The sequence below is a fragment of the Fringilla coelebs genome, assembly GCF_963513975.1.
Source record: "Fringilla coelebs genome assembly, chromosome: 2".
Taxonomy (NCBI): Eukaryota; Metazoa; Chordata; class Aves; order Passeriformes; family Fringillidae; genus Fringilla; species Fringilla coelebs.
In genome coordinates this window covers 39,949,367-39,967,903 of record NC_140029.1, presented here as the reverse complement: position 1 = coordinate 39,967,903, position 18,537 = coordinate 39,949,367, and the positions used below count along the sequence as shown (strand labels likewise).

At 41.6% G+C, this 18,537-nt stretch overlaps 1 protein-coding gene across 3 annotated transcripts in view; it reads right to left on the bottom strand.

The window, feature by feature from the left end:
* The window catches only part of DOCK9 (dedicator of cytokinesis 9), a 112,393-nt gene extending 94,691 nt beyond the window's left edge, over positions 1 to 17,702 (bottom strand). For all 3 annotated transcript variants that reach the window (XM_084223403.1, XM_084223399.1, XM_084223401.1), the window contains exon 1: positions 17,592 to 17,702. The gene's annotated coding sequence lies outside the window, so the exon portion shown is untranslated. The remainder of the gene's footprint in view (positions 1 to 17,591) is intronic.
* Between the last annotated feature and the right edge of the window lie 835 nt (positions 17,703 to 18,537).

Sequence of the window (18,537 nt, the reverse complement as noted above, 5' to 3'; positions counted from 1 at the left end):
ATTCAGAGATCCTCAGAACATAATCAAAGATGAAAGGAAACTGCAAAGATACTGCTGCAGTTTCTGCTGCCAGCCACAAAGAATCCTCATCTGCTGCAAGAAAGCAGTCTCCCAGAATGCTTAGCACAGAGTTCGTACTGGCAAACACTTCTTTACTTGACCTACATGTGCTTTTTAATGTCTGAAACAAAAAGCTTCAATACAAAACACTGAAAATATGAGAGGCAAATTCTTAAATCACTGCTGCTATGCAAAAAAACCAGCATGCTGTATACACTCCTTTCAATCAAATCTGTTTGTCAGAGCATGCTATTATCAGTTCAGGCAAACCACAAGGGAGCTGAAGACTGTCTTCACTTTTACCTTCCTTTCTTACATGCAAAGTGATCTGTCAGTTCCCACCTGCCAAAGGCTGAATTTACTAGTCCTTGACTGCAAATAATCAATAGTCACATAAGGAAAAAAAAAAAAAAAAAAGAAAAAAACTATCTAGTTCAGATCAACATCCACCCCTAAAACAAAAATATAGAATGAAATTTAAAATACATACATTTCTTGGTTTTATAGTGACTCACACCTGTACTGACTGAATTTATCACATACTGCAACAGTATCTGTTGTACAACTGACACTGAGAAGAAATGTTAAATTTTGAAAACTACTTTTAAAGGCAAACAATTTGCAAAACATAGCTGTCCAAATCCACATCACAAGAGTGCTGCATCACCCTGTCAGACAGTGCTGGTGAGTTTTGTACTTCTGCTAAACTGAAAGCACTTATTTACCTACCAAATTGTAAAACTGGATGGAAAAGTGAACTTACAGAATCCCAATTGTTGCAGTGGAGTTAAAGCAAGCTAAATTAAAAGCAGGGAGGGAGAGAATAAACAGATTCAAGATGTCAGCTAGAGATTTGTCCCCATGAAAATTTCCTTCTCAAGGAAATATTTGCAAGCCATAATGATACTTCACAAGAAATATTCCAGACTTAATAGCATTTTCCCCGAACATCTGCCTAGCTAATACATGTCAATATGCTTCTCATTACATTTCTAACCTAGATAAAACATAATAACATGCAGACACATCAATAAAAAAACCCCAAAAACCCAACAATACTTGACAGTGATCCAAGTAGTTCCTGTCAGTCCCATATTCAGAAAGGCAGAAGTTACCATTTCTCGTACTGGGAGAAATACCAATTGTTTTAAGGCCGTTCTGCTAATAATGAGCAGCTTTATCATAAGGGAGAACAAAGAAAGACGTGGTGAAGAATTTGGCATAAATTCTACTATGAAGGACAGAGATACTTCATACATAACCATGAAGCTTGCACAGCAACGTCTCCCTACCTATCCTACCCTCTTTGAAAAGAAGAAGTAGGTCAGTGAGGGAAATGCAGTGCTCCATTCACTAAGGCTGGATAACGACATCCTTACAAACATGCAAGGGAAAACAGTCATGGGAATTACCACAGAAGGCATTCCCCAAAAATACATTCAAGTTAACTGTTTCTGGTGCAGAAGACCACTTCGCTCCAATCTGAAATGTAGGTTTACAGAGACCTGACCAAGTTCAGGTTACAAAAATGGTATCAGAAGTTAAGAGATCATTAAAAGGAAGCACTGGTTAGAGGGTTTTCCATGCAATTTCAAAGACTTTATAATAGCAAATGTCTCTAGCAAAAAAAAAAAAAAAAAGTAGCTTACACCTTAAGAGAGTGTAAGAAAAACAGGTCAGTTAACAAGTTATCATGTACTAGACAGTTCTTCCAAATGTCTAGAAAATTACCTTACTTGTAAAATACTAGCTAGGTTATGGAGAAACAGGAAGACAAAAAAATTTAATTTGAAAAGACAAACACCATAATCTAACTCAGGTTGGAAATGACCCTGGGAGGTGTTCTAATTCAGATCCAATTAAGACAAAATTTAATTTCAACTATATCTTGAATAAATTTAGCATCAGTTTTCTACAGTATTTTAGAAACAGCAACTGAAACTGACATAGATCAAAACAATGGTAACACCATCATGAAAAGCATCCTGGAATCCTCATCAGTCTAGAACTTCCTCATGAGGGGAACAGAAGGGGCGGGCACTGATCTCTTCTTGATGGTGATCAGTGGCAGGACTGAGAAAATGGCCTGGAGTTCTGTCAGGGGAGGTTTAGGTTGGATATTAGAGAAAGATTCTGCCCCCAGAGGGTGGTTGGGCACTGGAACAGGCTCCCCAGGGCAGTGGTCTCAGCACCAGCCTGACAGAGCTCAAGAGGCCTTTGGAAAATGTTCTTGTGCACATGGTGTGACTCTTGGGGATGGCCAAGTGTGGGCCAGGAGTTGGACTTTATGATCCTTGTGGGTCCTGCTCAACTAAGCTTAGATTCTGTGATTCCAAATAGAGCTTGAAAGGGAAATAATTATGGGGACATGTGGGATAGGAAGAAACCACAGGGAGCAGGAGAAATCTGAATAGCATACAATGCAACGAAGTCTGCCAACAAGCAGACTTTTTATTAATTTGGTGCAAAGTGGAAGTTTCCAGCTTCATTAAGGAGATTCCTTGAATTGTAATCAGCAACCATGCTGCACAAGCAGTGACCATCCAGGCAGCAATGTGACACAACGCAATATTATTCACTTCAGTTTCACATCTCAAAGTGAAATGGTGTCATGGCTTCGTAAAGGCATTGCCCAATTAGTGTCCCCACTGAAACACTCCAAACCATTGCCATTGAAACACTCCTCATTCATTGCCCCCTGCTCTTCCACAGTGAGAACTAGAGGGGCAAAGATGACAGGCTGAGATTGGAACAATATACTGGAAACAGCAATTAAATAAGAAAACACAGCAGCAGCAGCAATAGTTATAACAGTGTACAAGAAAGAGGTGAATGATTGACATAACTGCTCACCACACATCCCTGGTAACCCCAGAACCACCATCACACTATCCCCACTGCAAGAGATCCCTTCCCCTGTCCCCAGAAAATGACACAAGGTGGTAGAGAATAACCTCTGGGAACTAGCCATGCCCCCTCCCTGTTACTGCAAATATTAACCCTGTCCTGGCCAGAACCAGGACAAACAGGAGGCTGGAAAAATGCTTACAAAGGTCTAACAGCACTTTGCCCACTGAAGAGAGCTAAAAGACAGATGAAGGTAGGTAAAAGTCTTAATCCAATGGTAAAAATACCAAAGCATAACAAATCAATATATGAACAAGCCCAGACTGTATATATGAGCAGCAAACTACCCATTGCAAACTGCCTTTAGCTGAGCCTGAGTTATGGAAAGGTCTTTTTTCCATAAGGAAATAAGAGAGTGGAGGGAGAGGAATGTAGGGCTCAGTGTCCAATGCACTGAATGTATAGGAGGAGACAACACTAATGCCTGCCTTCTCTTGGTTTATGCAAAAGGGCCTACACCACAAAGCATGCAGACTTATTTGTGTTAGTATACATTGCAAACATAACACCCCTAAGCCAAAGCACTCATTTATATGGGGAACAAGTTCCTCCCTGCTACAGACTATATTCAATCTGCACTGACTACAGCAGGAGGAGAAAAAAATTATTTAGAATTATTCAGCTGTGTTAGCTCCAGATTGTTCAGAATCATGTATTTTTGAGACATGTTCTTTTGGAAAAGTAATAAAGAAGTTCTAGTTTCCTTCCAAAAAACTGCTTCAAGGGGCTAACCACTCCTCTGATTACAGTCAATTACTAATAATCACTTTGCACTTGGGAACTGGAGGATTTCAAATCAACATGTTAAGCAACCTTTTGCCAACCAAATGAGTTCCAAGAAAGTATAATGACACAGGTACAAATCAAATGTGTGTTAGCAATCAGACAGTTCAAAACAATGTTTACAAGTTTCCACTTGACGATGCTTAATGTATGCGAAGGTTAGGGAATCACCCTGGGTTGATATAAAATCTTCAGCTCATCCTATAAAATTCCCAGTATCAAAATGAGAACTTAGAGACTCCTAGACAGAAACTGAACAGTTAAGAGGGTAGAGATCAAACTAGGGAGACCTTCCAACTGAATGGGTTACTACAAAACATGCTTCTGTCTTCAGAAAAGCCACTACTAAAGGAAAACACTTCATAAAGACACAGCCCCCTATCTGCAGGAGAACATACTTCAGGGAGGATTCAAGCACCTAAGCCCTAGCATAAGGGCCACAAAAACATCCTTAACCTCTTGAAACATTAGAAGCAGGTACTTGTATTTTTACCTACAAAGTGGTCCATGACATTTAAAATGCCCAAAGTAATGCCATCTTGACATGACTGAACGTCTGGTTCCATAGAAATCTTACACACCCTGACTGAATTCCTTGCTTTTCACAAAACATGACAGCATTTGTAGGTGGAGCACCACCTCTCATCTGGCTCAGAACACCAGAGATGGGGCCCTAAAGCCTCCTCAGTCCATAGGTGAAAACCAACTTGGCATTTTTGAAGTGCCTTAACAAACCAATGACAGTATTTCAAAGGCAACACACTCACTTCTGCCAGAAGAAGCTGTGCTGCAGAAAAGACCTGAAGATCCAATAGCCCTGCAAGAGTAAAAAGTGTACATAAAACACTTCATACTTAATAGGAATGTTCATAGAGGACCAGAAAGTTCAGATGTTGGTTCCTTTTGCAAATATTGTTTTTGCAATGACTGCTGCATGTAGATTTCATAGAACAGTTTTACCAGGTAATTCTCTTCAAGAAGTAAGGTTTTTTCAGAAAGAAGAAACTATGCTGAAAATTTCTTTGTGGCCACAACAGGGAGTTTTATTTTGTCTTGAAATTCTTAAGCACTTGATTTGTCAAAACTAGAGCAGAGGACGTGTTTAAATACGGATTATCATTAGTTACCCTCATATTTGCTCTCCAGAATAGTAAGGAGGATATGGAAAACTACAAGCTGGTCAGATTCACTGCAATCTCCAGGAAAATTATGATGCAAACCCTTCTGGAAGCAATTTCTTGACATATAGAGAGTAAGAGATGCATATCAGTTCCAAGCAGACCACATGGATTTACTCAGGACAAATTATGCCTGACCAGCCTGTTTGTCTTCTGTGATGTGATGGTTGGCTCTATGGACTAGGAGATAGCATTGGACACGGAATACTGTTAGTGAAAGAATGCTTCTGACAGTCTCCCATAGCATCCTTGTACCCCAAATAGCTAGATGTGGTCTGGATGAGTGGACAAGGATGGATGAGGGGATGACATCCTGCTGAACAGCAAGGTGAACATGCTGAACAGGCTCCTCAGGACAAGATATATATTGATATATTGGACTGAGTCTAATGCAGGGCCATCGTAGTGTTTCACATATGAAAAGATCTAAGAGATCTTGCATGGTTCAGCCTTAAGTGAAGGCTAAAAGGAAATCTTGCTGTTGCAATTCCTAAGAAGATACAGTCACAGAACAAGAGGAAACAGACACAGAATATCCCATTTGCATAAAAGGATTTATTTACTTTCTTTTTAACCATGAAGACTGACAGCTACTGTGGTTGAAGTATTTCCATCTTTGTGGGTATTAAAACCAGGCTGCCACAGTCTCTGAGCAACCTGCTCTAACCAGATCTGTTCTGAGCAGGGGATTGCACTAGATGACTTCTAGAGATCTGCATTTCAGGCAGTGCATTTCCATGATTCTGTGGTGGTGGTGGTGGTACACTGGATAGCCACACACTAACCACTGAAACAGAACGACAAAAGTTCCAAGAGAATTTCATCCTTCAGAAAAAAGCCAGTGTAGTTACTCCAGGAGCAGTCTTGAGAACAGCATGGTTAAATTCACAGTAATTTTGACTGAGCATCTGTGCACTGAGCAAGACCCTAAGAAGAGATTTTCATCCAACAGAAACAAAAAGCTACCATGGCATTAGAAATAATGAGTATAGCACCAGGCTGAAGACCAGAGGCACTTTATCATTCATATAAGATGCTACAAATGCCAAAGATCGCATAAAAGTAAAAGGAAATGCTTTTGAAAATTGGAGCAAGATTTAGTCTGTCCTACCTGTACAAGGTATTTTTTGCATCTATTATGCCTTTTATATATTCAGAGAAGCGAGGAGGCATACATCAAGAAATGCTATTTCAAATCTTACATACACATATGACCAGAATTACATAGGCACTGATGGAGAGACACACACAGATTTATAGCCCTGCTAGCTGTAAAATGCTAAATATCTTAGCTAATAGTATTAAGTTTCATATTTGAGAGCTGTAGAAAGTTCAGTCTTCTCACAGGTCCATTCTTACATGAATAATACACTTTGATTCAGAGATGAGCAATGGGATCTGTCAGTTCTGTGCCTTCACTTCAAACTTAACTCAAAGGTACCTTGAGGACAGACATACCAAGAACAAAGCAAAGAACTTTGGGAAGTTGGCCAAGCCAATCTAAACCGAATAAATGAGCATTTATTGCTAAGCATGGGACACAAAACACCTACCCCTTTCAACACTGCAAGCCATAACACAGGGTTTCTGATACTGAAATATGCTCAGTGGACTCCATCTAGTGGTCACATAACTTTCAGGTTTCTGAAGGTAAAGTGGTCATTCTGGGATTTTAAGTAGCTGATACAATAACCATAACAGAATATTATTTCTATTAGAGGGCTACAATAGAGTAATTACAGGATATTATTTTAGAAACTCTGATGAAACTATGATGGAATAAATAATGGTCAACAATACAGCAGATGACAAAAAAAATTAAAATCCATTTTTTTATCAAGCTTACTGTATTCAGGTAAGAGCAGCAGAAACTTCAGGCTCAGACTTCCTTTTTTTACTTTTAATTTGTCTAAGAAGGTCATTCAGGTTCAGGTCTTTCTCCTTTCCTTTGTTCCAAGCTCTGCCAGGAGCAAGTTCCAACTTCCCCTACAGGAGATGAATTGCTGCCAAAATATTATGCTGGATGTATTGTCCCTTGAACTTTATCAGCAAGACTGCATAGAGCAGGATTATTTGATTTTTCTTTCCTAATAGGTACCCCATATTTAATGTGAGGAAAAACTTATTGGATCATGTTGTATGCTCTAGCTGGGAAGAAATTAATATAACAACCATATTAAGCCATATACAATACCAGGCAAATAACTCCAAAGTGATAACAAGCCTGGCAAGCAAGAATCCCAGGACAATTTCTGAAGGAAACTAGAATAGCATCCTTCAAATAATTATGATGTGTGTCATCTATTCATTAACCTGAATGCTCTTTTTAAACTCACTGACGTTTGAGGACCAACACAGATTTAAAATCCTTTTGGACTAGCAAACAGTGAGAGTGTGGCCTCCTTGAACATCCCTTAAAGACAAACATCCTACTACAATTTTTACATAAACCACCTACCAGATCAGATGACATGACATTGCACATGTAAGTGCCAGTGCAAGTGGGTGCAAATATGCCTAGCAGAAAGACATCTGAAATACCATTTGACAACATCACTGTACTGGGAAAAATGAGACATGGGCTAGGTGAGACCATGTTCTATCTCATTTTCACAAAGCTTCAGTTCTGCATCATTCTGCTGCCTGGTAGTGCCTTACCAACACTGCTACAAACAAGCCCAGAAAGGCATGAAGTGAAGGGCAACCAGATTCTCTGTCAGAATCAGCACCCTGGTGAAGGACAGGACTTCTTCTGAAACCAAGGGATATAAAGACCATTATGCAACATTAAAGAACAGAGTGTGAAATAGTATTGCCAATGTGATCAAACTGGAAAATGGATGACAAGCCTTCCATCACCTCAAAACTCAATCCTCTTTTCTGTACGTTGATACTCACAGCATTTCTAATTGACTTCTGATTTCTTGACAAGCCTGTTAAAATGAGAACAAGAATTATCTTACTGACATTCACCTCTCCAAGGAAAACACCCAGCTCTTTCTGTGGAGCATCTATACCTTCTCATTCATGTATGTTTCAGCACTCCTTCCAGCCTGTGAAGGGCAGCTGTGCATGAGGTAACCAGTAAGGTAGCAAGATCATATATCTCCATATCAAAACTAAAGCGTCCAAAGGCACTGGAGGCTCTGGATTTGCCGGATGAAACCAAATTTTATGTCTATAAGCTCAGTCACATTGAATTCCAGGCTCCTGAAATTAACTGCTTTACAATCTGGGTACTATAACAAGTGAAATGTATTACATCCTGCACTGATGTAACCCGATCTTTAAATGCTTTCCCTACTTCAAATTATGCAAACTTTATCTATTCTGATTTAAATTCTCCCACTCTGTGTTGGGAGAATAATTTGATAGTAGTCAAAATATAAGCTCCTGTCTTATCTCTGAATTCAACAAGCAACTCCTCCCCACCCACAGAGTACCTGGAAGTACTAAAAACAGTTTCATCTGTGCCTCAAATTTCCAAACCCAGATCAGTATCTGTCAACATGCCATTTCTTCTTAAGTCAATAGCTCCACCTGAGTATCAAAAAACACACAGAAGTACACAAAGCAGCAGCTAAGGATTATTTATTTACACTGATGGGTCTATATTACAGGCTTCTCTGAACCCTAGCAGCTATGGATCAGCATTACTCCCTCTCAGGTTTGTTGTGACTACATTTATGTGTTCATCTCCCTTGTTTTTTTTTTCATTTTGGGTGGTTTGGCATTGTTTCTCTTGCTTTATTTGGGTTTGGGGAAAAGTTGTGTTTTAAAGCACATCTAGCTAGCTTAGCTAATTTTATGTGAGGTCACTTGATATTTCCACTGCATGAAAAAAAATATGTTTCTCAGTAGAAGAAACTACAGAAGGGACTATTTAATTTTAACTTGTAAGGACTAACACTGTTCATTCTTCCCTGAAAACTTTAAACAAGTTTAGAAGAGTAAGGTATCATTTTGAAAAGTGACTACTTTTGTAGAGTCGGTGTCCTACATTTTTTATTTTCCCGTATTCTTTCCTAGAATTGTTACTAGAAGAAATTTTCCATGACTACTATAAATACAGTCAGGAGGAAAAAAAATAGTCTAAATCATGTTTCCTTGATTTGCTCAGAATTATAAAGTTGGCACTTTCTTTCTGAACTATCATTACTGAGAATGTTGCACAAAACAAGGTCTGCTTTGCATTTAACCTTTCCACAGAAACACTACCTGATTTTTTTAGGCAATGTGCAGCCTCAGCTGACTTATTTCTTCCTCCTCCCAGTCTCCAGATTGAAAAATGATCCAGAACTTTCATGTTCTGTTTGTTTGGGTTTTTTTGACACAGTTGCAGGGGTTGAATTACAAATGTTGTTCTAAAGCTACCTGGCATCCTTTTCATCTGCTACTGAGCTGAAGAAAAATTCTAGCTGGTTCTCTAGTGGAATGGGCCCTTCTATTCAGAGAGGGCCCCAACCCAAAACTTGGCATGGACCCAGAGGTTTAAAACTAGAATTGCAGAAAAAGCCTCCATTAACATTGACACCAACAAGCACTCCAGTCTGAGAGAGCCTGCAATCTGCCTGAGCCATGGATGTGCTGGAGAGAGCACAGCAAACGGCCAGAAAGATGATTAAGGAACTGGAGCACCCCTCCCATGAGGACAGTCAGAAAGTTGGCACTGTTCAGCCTGGAGAAGGCTCAGGGGATCCCATCAATGTGTATAAATACCTGCAGGGAGGTGCAGAGAGGACAGAGCCAGGCTCTGCTCAGTGCTGCCCAGTGACAGGGCTGGAGGCAACAGGCACAACCTGAAACACAAGAGCTGCCTCTCAGCAGCTGGGAGCACTTTTTCACTGTGAGGGTGACCAAGCTCTGGCACAGGTTGCCCAGAGAGGTTGTGGAGTCTCCATCCTTGGAGATACTCAAAAGCTCCCTGGACACAGCCTTGGCAACTGGCTCTAAGCTATGCTGCTTGAGGCAGAGAGTTGGACCAAACTCCAAAGGTCCCTTACAGGCTCAGGCAGCCTGGGACTGTGTGACAGAACCATGGCACTCCTTTGCATCCCATCCCTTGGAGACATCTTACCTGCTGCCCCTTTTTTAAAAAAAATTCTGGATATTCACCACCAAGCCCAAGGTAACACTGCCTAGTCACAGAAAGGAATGGTTAGTTTCACCAGCATGAGGTGCCAGATCCAGACTTTTTAACAAAGACTTTTGGTTTCTTCTTCCTCATTTTTCCCCTCCCTTGAACTGCCAGGAATCTCTGGACCCAGCAGGAGAATGCAGAAGACAGTACCTGGATTTCCCATTCCTCCTCTTATACCTGATTCATTGGGCACAGATGAGGAGATGACAAACTGCTGTAACAGATGCAGCCATCCATCCTTGGATCACTAACCAAGAATTCCATCCCTCACTTGTTGCAGTCAGATTAAGACTTTTCATTTTCTTCATGTATCTGCAGCTAAGCTGCTATTTCTCCCAAATGGTCACAATGTGTAAGTAGAAGACAACACCAGCAACAGATGTTAAATTTCTCTGACCAAACGCTTTTGGTCCACAAGAGTTTTCTTCATAAAATCCCATTCAGAGTTTCTGATCAACTTTCTGAAGACCTTCAGATAAGCTAGCACACTTTTTTTCTAAAGCAGAGTCCATTCCACCAATGGAATTCTAGCCCTTGCTTAATACAAGAAATCCAGTCCATAATGTTAAAAGGATTAGGTTTCAATGTGTGTTAATTTATTGCATCTTCAGTGCCAGACAAAATCTCTATTTTGAGATAATACATGCTCACTTTCATTCTCACAAAAAAACTTTACTTACAGTAAAATAAAATTTAAAAAAACTCAAAAAACATAGCTTTCTCAAGATGCAATAGCTACCACTATCTCATAGATTATTAAATTTAAGAGACCAAAGACATCAGTGCCTCTGGACTAAGACAAAATGTTAGCCACCTTTCACAAATCCATCCATCCATCCATCCATCCATCCATCCATCCATCCATCCATCCATCCATCCATCCATCCATCCTCTAAATCTAGGTCTTGAATAAGCTACCTCACCCAAATTATTGGAGTATCTTCTTGTCTTTAGAAATAAGTTATTTCAAAAATACTTCAATGAGAAAAGCATTGTGTCATTCATGGACTACTTCTGCAACTTTTCTGCCTTGCATAATTAATGCTCTCCATGGACACAGACAATCTAAGGAGGGGCAAGAAAAATGGATTTGTCTTTACTCACATAAAATGATGGATTACCCAAGCCCAATGAAGTACTTGAGAGTGTTCCATTTCAAAATAAAAAATAAACACTAGCTAAGGAAAGAAGCTTTACAGATATATTATTTTAATACATATTATTTTTTATAGTCATTGCATTAGTAAGTTCTTCAGCCACCATCAGAAACTTCAGGTCTAAATGAGAGCTCCCTGAACACCAGCACAAAAGATGTTGTTGCACCTTTTATCTCCATAAAGAAACATTGGCATCAAACCACCTCTAACAATAACAAAAATTCATAAATAAAAGCAATATAGGCTATGCATTTCTCAGGAGGCCACAATCAAGTTGCTTGCTGTCTTGAAAACTGACCTCCCCTATTTGCTTCAATAACTTATGAATAACCTCTAACTATTTTTAGAGCAGACCAACATGAATTTGTCAGAATCTCCAAGTTACCTCAAAATACAAATACCTGGCAAAATGGACAAGTTCACAAATTGCTGATCTTGCATACACATGCATATCTCTGATGGTCATCTAATCTCAAGTACACTCTACTCAGAAGAGAGCCCAATGACCACACAGGCTTAAAAATGACTTGAGCACTCACACCCATGCAACAGAAAAGACAGTTTACACTAAGGGTCTAGTCTTCAAGATGAGTGGTTACAGACCTCTTTGAAGCATTTGCATTGAAGCATAATGTAGCATAACCAATGACTTTAAGTGAGATACATGCTTTTAAGTTTATTGCACAAGATCTTAAAAAAAATAATAATCACAGTGTTGTGAAAGTCCCAAGTTTAAATGTAGGTGTAATGAGTTCTACTTCCATTGAGATAGAAACATCCTGATTGAGGATTAAAGGGCGTGAGTGGGAGGAAGAGAGGAAAGATAAGGCATGCTGTGGTATCCCATATTGAGTAAGATGGAAAACCCAAGCCAGCATCAGGTACATCTGACATTTGCTGCTTTAGAAACAACTACTTATATAAAGCACTTATTCCTCTATCTTAAACATAATTATCCTTGTCTAGCAGGAAAGAAAAAATTCCAGAAAATAATAAAGAATGAAATTGCACCTCACAAGAATGATCTAATGTTGTTGAAAGTTTAAACATCTACCTGTTCACACAGAAACTCAACTGTCCTGTATTTTGTTTCTCAAATTGCCTTCCTGAGCAAGAACTTTAATATTCAAATAAGAGTAATGGTATTTCTTAATAGAAACTTTAGTACTGTAACCCAGACTCTGAATCTTTACAACTACAGAAATGTCTCACACCCAGTGAGTCCTCTTTGCAGTATCAGACTTTCCAGAAGTGTTCTAACTACTACCTTGTATCCAATCAAAAAAGTTTATATATTGCACTTTCCAAAAATAAAATTAGCATCTTTATTAAAAATAGGTTATTCTCTGAGAATTTTTATTTCCTTTACAAAAGGTAAGCAGTACATACCATAAACTAAAATAACTTCTTAGGGTCAAGTACTAGGCTTCTTCCCCAGGTAAAGAAAGTTCAGCAGTTCAGAGTGACTGAATTAGCATCACCATTTTTAGCACATTCCTACAAGATGAAATATGTTATGGTGATGTTCATTGCCAGCAACAATATTTCCTGTAAAATCTTGAGTGTCAGTTAACATCTCCCTGCTTTCACTCACCCATTCATAACAATTTGCTGCTTCCAAATTCCTTATGTATACAATTTCACATTCCATGTACAGAAAGCTCAAGCTTCATCCATGTTTCCAGCTCTTCTGTACCCATCAGCTCTAAAAGATCCCAGTCCTTCCTCATCCCTTCAGCATTACATACCCCTTTTGAATTCCTACTTGGCTAAAGGAAGCCATCAACCCTCTTTTCCAAACACACTACAACTGAAATCTGGCACTTAATGAGCATCCAAATACTCTGTTCATCACATGCAGAGAAGCTGCAGTGGAGAGAAGCACACAAGCCCTCTGTGCACAGAGCATATGAAATGATACAGGAATCAGAAAGGAAAATGCCAACCCAAAATAAATACCACATAATCCTCCCAGTATTTCTGGGGAAACACTATTAAAAACTTGGCAATAATACAGCATAGAAGGCACCTCACCATCTTTTCTTGTGGAGTTGAGATTCACAGGAAGCAGAGATCAGGACTGGAAGGACCAAGTTGAGATAAGTTTTCTTATGAAGAAAAGAAAGAATACCAATGAATTTGAGATCAAAGACTCAGTATTGCCTTTGTGATATACTGATTTTCTACCATGTCTGAAAAGCTGAATTTCCAGAAGTTTTTGAACTCAAGAGCTCCATCAGGTATTTAACGTATGAAGCCCAAGACTGTCTTAAGATACAGTTCTAGCCTTTAAATAATTAAAACCTATTTTACATATCCAAACCAAAAAGAAGAAATGTATAGAGCAATTTGGGAATCTCTTAAGATTTCATCCTATTTTCCCATATCGCAAAATTCTTCTGTATAATATTAATTTTGACATGGGGAAACAACTTTTGCTGCATTATTTGGCATATTTAATCATTTTCATTATCTGCGTATTCAAAAAAGACATTTTATTCACATCTAGGCTAAAGCAGATCAAATTTCATAGGCCAAACATTATCTTAATTGCTTATTATCCTTAAATGTCAGTTCTAATATAGGTATATTATTATAAATAACCCTAATGTAGAGTAATTTTGTCACTGAGATGAGTTATAATTAACATACTACTGAACGAGACACTGATCTGTATGCAACATGCTTTGAGTAACTCATCCTCACTTAAGGACATCACTTTCAATTATGCATAATACTAAAACTGCATTGAAGACTGCTCTTGGCAAGATTGCTGGTTTAGGAGACACACTTGTCATCCCCACAATCTTCCCTCTCAGACATAAATGTATTTGGGTGGCCAGAGGCATCAAATTAAGTCACGTGACAAGTCTGAAGTCAAAACAACATCAACAATGCACAAGAGGATATTCAGCAAGGATGCTACTGTCAAGCAGAAAATATAAAAACTGAATCCAAATAATCAAGAAATACATTATGTGCCTTACAACACAGTGAAAAGCTGATTGCCAAATAACAAGATTTCCTTTCAGCCAACCAAACTGTACTTGTTGGTTCAGCAAACTATATCCAACAGAGAGAATGTATGAGATGTCAAATGCTGACAAGACAGCTTGCTTCATTCTGTGATGAAAACTAGCTTGGCAAACCACATCTGCTTCATGTTTTTTTACTACAGTCAAGTTATTTAGTCTGTCAGCTGGTTGAAAGTCTTTGATTTTTAGATCCAATGAAGAGCAATCTGAAAATTTAAGATACAATACACTATCCTGCTGACATGCTGTTTTCAGTTCTCTTTCATCAATATAATCTCAATGACATTAATAAAATAAGCATATTTTAGTAATGTGATCTAATAAACCTCATTTAAATATGGGTAAAGCTTTTCTTTTCCCTTTTCGATCTAGCCACACATTATTGATTGTAAAAATGGATGGAACTGTTAAACAGTAGCCACAATAGCAACTTACAGAATCTACTCAAGCTCAGAGATATTCATAGTTCCCATTTATCTATTACTGCAAGTAATGGCTGGATGTTTTGCATCACTGCTCAGTACATTTGCTGCAGAGATGTACAGTTCAAAGCAATAGCTGGTTGTAAAGATCTGGACAGATCATCCACCATGAACTACTAGTTTGAATTAATTCCTTCCTACCTCCAGATTCAACACAACACGACTAGTCAATGGCGAACAGCAGTTTTTCAGTACTGGAAAACCTCAGCACTTGCTCAAGAGCAAGTGATGACAGTAAGATCCCTTTAGTTACCAGTGCTGAACTATGTTTTTAGCAAGACAATTTGTTGACAACTCAGTTGAAAAAATCCTGGGAAAGCGCTATATCAAAGGGCTTTGAGAGGCAGCTTTGGAAGGAAAGTGGGTCTCCTTTACTTTAAAGTCCCACATCTGAACAGAGCATTCCACAACTACTCTAACACTGGTAAGACTCGTATTTTCACCAGGTCAGCCTAAGAGATTGTTCAGATAACAAAGCCCAGAAACTCCAACAGATAAGAAACAGATAAACCTGTCAAACTTAGAGATGCAATTTTTTTTTTAAGTCTTCTATAGCAAAAAACAGCACTATCCCACCAAAATTTCTCCTTTAAAAAAGTACTATTTCATTCCAAACATCAATGTTCAACAAAAAGAGTTACAGTATTTTAACAGGAGGAAGAAAATGTAAATGCCAACTTGCAATTACTAGCCTTTTATTTCATTATTTAAACAGTGTGAGCACAAGCACATTGGAGTTCAGTGATAAAAAGAAGAAGTAAGAGAGACATAGCAGCCTGGGTAAAATACAGCAGAAATAGGAAGGTGAACTTCAGCACAAGACTGTACGTGAGGGAGGTGGGGATTCAGCTTAATGCATCAAGCTAACATAAAAGGATCAAAAACCTGACATGAATGTTAAGTCACCATGAATGGTAAGTCACCCCTTCTGCTCTCTGAAATGCTGATGAAGACCTTATCCAGGATAAGATCAAGACAGTACATCACTCCGCACCATCAATTCTTTAATCTCCATAAAATTCTGCAGAATATGCTGTTGTGACAGTATAAAAACACCTGGGATATTAGTGCCTATCACCCTATTACGTACTTAATAATTTAATTAATCCAGGTTTGCCATTATTATGGTCAGCCTGAATTAATTAAAGATGCACATAAATATTTTCCAACTCACTGACACTAGTCATGAGTGAACGAAGGAAAAACCTTCTAAAGGCAGAGGAGGGAATGGCAGGGTTGCAGACAACTGAAAAAAAAAATTTATGTCTTGAAAATACCTAAATCTTTTTTTGTGCCCCTCCCAAAATGAAAAATTTTTTTTAAATACATATACTCTTTTTGCACAGTTCCCAAAAAGTACTTGATCCCTGGAGAAGTGTTAACATATTTGGATGCTCACTCCATGTAAATGTGCTAGCACCTTGTGGAAAGCTGTCAGTATCCAGGAAGACTCTGAACTCTACATATTTTATAAATTCTCCAATGTATAGGTAAGTAAAGAGCAATTTAATTTTAGAGCCATCATCTTTTTTAAAAAGGTATTTGTCTTTCAATCACAGCTACAGCATTTGTTACTCTCAAAACACACACCTGTGACAAGACACTGTCCCAACAGGAGGTTTAAAAAAAGACAAGATCATACTTAGCAAGAGCAAAGAAGAAAGGACAGATCAGCTTCCAGTGCCAGGAATCCCAGCACAAAAACTTCTTCACTTACACAGAGTTAAATGCTTACTGAAACATTCCCCTTGGAGATAACAAAACCACAAAGAAAACAAATGCATACCATGAATAAGAGTCCCGGGAGAGAAACCCTGGAAAGTCTTACTGAGGCTGTTTAAGATGTCATCACCTGCTGCCTCAGTACAGCATCTAACAGAATTAAATTCTTAGGGTTGGAAAGGGCTCCTGGAGATCATCTAGTCCAACCCCCCAGCCAAGGCAGGTCACCTGCAGCAGGTGACACAGCAACGCATCCAAGTGGGTTTCAAATGTCTCCAGAGAGGGGAAACTCCATGCCCTCCCTGGGAAGCCTGTTCCAGTGGTCTGCCACCCTCAATGGAAAGAAGTTCTCCCTCATCTTGAGGTGGAAATTCTTGTGTTTATGGCCATTGCTCCTTGTCCTTTTACTGGGCACCACTGAAAACAGTTTGGCACCATCCTCTTTACACCTGCCTTTGAGATATTTATACGCACAGATGAGATGCCCTCTCAGCCTTCCCTAAACTAAAACACCTGGTTTAGACAACTATTTACACAAAGTCACTTTCAGCAGTTGAAATTAAATGAACGCGCCCTGAAATTCAATGAACTGTGCACTGGAGAGAGCAGCAACCATGTGCGAGCAGGGTACAGGACAGCGGGATAAACAACACACTAAAACATTCCCGCTGCACTTGCCAGCGCACATCTTCCATTCCGCACGACACAACGAAAAACTGCATCTTAGTTGTAAAGAGAGCAGGGAGCAGCGAGATGAAAAATCACTTTCGCGCCGCTATTTCGACACACGCGAAAGCGACCGTGTCCCGTCAGGCCGGGCGCCAGCTGCCCGCTCCACAGGTGAAGTTCGCGGGGAGCGGGCGGAGCGCCCGGCCGTGCCCGCCGGGAGCCGCATCCCGCGGCGGGCGCGCTCCCCCCGCGGCCGGGAGCGCCCGCCCCGCCTGCGGCTGCACCGCACCTCGGCCCGCCGCAGCAGCGCCCGAGCAGCCGCACGCCCGCCAGGAATCAAAGCCCGCCGCCGTGACAGCCCGGCGGGGATCAAAGGGCCCGTCTGCTCCTCGGGGGCCACCGCCGCAGCCCCGCCAGGCCGCGGGCCGGAGCCCCGCCTGGGCCGCCGCCGCACTCACCAGGAGGACGGAGCCGCGCACCACCTCGGAGACGCTCTGCCGCAGCTCGGCCGCCGTGCCGGGCTTGCTCAGCGCCCGCGTGAACTTCCGAGTCTCCGGAGCCACGAGTGCCATGGCTGCTGCCTCCGCGCTCCCTCCCTCCCTCGGCGCGGAGCCGCCGCAGCCCTCCCGGCGCGGCCGCCGGACGGACGGACGGACGGACAGCCGGGGCTATCCGGGGCTGGCCGTCGGGGGGCGCGCAGGGCGGGCAGGGAGCGCAGCCCCGCCGCCGCCGCCGGGAGCCGCGGGCAGCCCCTCCCTCGCCGCTTCCCTCCCTGCCCCGATTGGCGCGGCCGCCAGCGGGGCGGGGGGCGGGGCCTCGCCGTGCCCACCTGTTCCCGCAGCGCCCTTCTGATTGGCCGCCGGGTTACCTGCCCGGCTGCGGCTCCGCGCCCCCATTGGCCCGGCGCGGACCCGGGGCTGCGGCGGGGCGGGGCCGGCCCGAGCCGGAAGTTGCCGCCTGGCGAGCGGCCCCGCCCCGGCGAGAGCGGCGGCTCCGTCGCGGTGCCTCGGCCGGGCTCTGCCTGCCCGCCCTGTGCCCCGGCAGCCGCTGCTGCTCCTGGTTGTACCTGCGCAGGGGAGGGAGGCATCCTGCCCCTCTGCTCAGCCCTGGCGGAGCCGCATCGGGAGTGCTGTGTCCAGTGCAGTGCAAGGGAGTCCTGGAGCGGGTCCAGCGGCGGGGAACAAAGATGCTGAGGGACTGGAGCATCTCTCGTGTGAGAACAGGCTGAGGGAGCTGGGCCTGCTCGGCCTCGAGAAGAGAAGACTGAGACAGGACCTCATCAACGTCTATCAGTGTGGAAGGGAGGGTGCCAAAGGATGGAGCCAGGCTGTGCTTGGCGGTGCCGAGCAGCAGGACAAGAGGCAACGGGCAGAGACCGATGCGCTGGGAGTTCCGCTTGAATAT